Source organism: Meleagris gallopavo, chromosome Z (assembly GCF_000146605.3).
Source record: "Meleagris gallopavo isolate NT-WF06-2002-E0010 breed Aviagen turkey brand Nicholas breeding stock chromosome Z, Turkey_5.1, whole genome shotgun sequence".
Classification (NCBI taxonomy): domain Eukaryota; kingdom Metazoa; phylum Chordata; class Aves; order Galliformes; family Phasianidae; genus Meleagris; species Meleagris gallopavo.
In genome coordinates this window covers 63614424-63615809 of record NC_015041.2, presented here as the reverse complement: position 1 = coordinate 63615809, position 1386 = coordinate 63614424, and positions in this window count along the sequence as shown.

The following is a 1386-nucleotide window of genomic DNA, read 5'->3' as shown; positions in this document are numbered from 1 at the left end:
TTGTTCTTTTAACCAGACCAGAATTCCAAATCAAGTACCTCACCTTTCCAGCAGTCCAGAGCATCGTTTTTTACTCCCACTCCAAAAAAAAAGAGAAAAGATAAAAAACAGAAGTCTGTTGTGACAGGACAGCGTTGATTGTCAGCTATTTGCAGGGGATTATCCAAATTATGGATTCGGTGGGCTGAACTTTCTCTTTGCTCCCAAGCATTCTGTGTTGTCAGAGTCCTTAACAGGGGACACATTTCTGTTTAATGCAGCAGTGCCATGTGCGTTGGATGATTTCCTTACTCCTGAAGGCCAACTCAACACAAGTGAGATTATCCTCTGAACTGCTGATACGTGGTCATGGCCTGTCGATGGCCAGTAGAGTTTTGTCTAAGCTAACATTGGTGCTTATTTTTGGAAGTTTTAGCGTTAAGAGAAAAGAAGGAATGCAGAGAAAGAATATAAATCCAAATAGCCAAAAGAATCTACTCTTCTGGGCTGTTTTGTTTCTCTTTCTCATGCATAGGTAACAGTTTACTGCCTTCCAGACTCTTTCTAGTTCTGATGCAAGGGGCCAACAGAGCTTCTGGGTCTTTTTTCTTTTTCAGTTTTGTTTGTTGCATTGCTGCTCACTCTCATCCTTCTTAGCTCTCCATTACTTTGAAAGAGTAACGGAAGTCAGTGGGGACACACAAACACCTCCCAGAGCTCCTGCTGTGATTTCCAGTGACCCTTATGAGTAGAGATCATCTCCATGCGAGGTTGTGGCTGCAAACAGGCTGACATTAGCCTTTGGGATGATGCAAGTGAAAATTTGCTTTGTTTCCAATGCATAACCTGCATGCTACAAAATCATAAGGGAGGCTTAAGGGATAGATTTTAAACCATAGGGTAGATGTAAAGAAAAAAATACGTAGAAAACATTCCATTTAACAAATATCTGTGTGGGTTTTTGTATTTTTTATATATCACTTCGTTAAGCAGAGACTTTGAAAGATTGGGGAATCCTTATTAACATGAAGTACTTCTAATAACTTTGACTGGTTCAGTAAGAGGAGGCCATTTCTGGATGCATTAATTATAAATCCAAAGCCAAGTGTCTTTGCTGCATACCAAGGCAGGTAGAAATTCCATGCTGCCTGAAGAAGAATTAAAACTGATTCTGGCCTCCTGTTCCGGGCAGACGAGGAAGTGCTTGAAGAGATGCTTCAAATGGCCTCAAATGCTTCAAATGCTTGTGAGCCAAGACTTTGAGTGTATTTGATGGATATGATGAACGTTTTAATACTGAGATGCTTTATGATGCTTTTGAATTTTTCTTATGGTCAGAGATCAGAAACTCAGGTAGTCTCTTGCCTGTGAAACAGTCCCCTTTCCTGCTGAAGCTTATCAGGGATT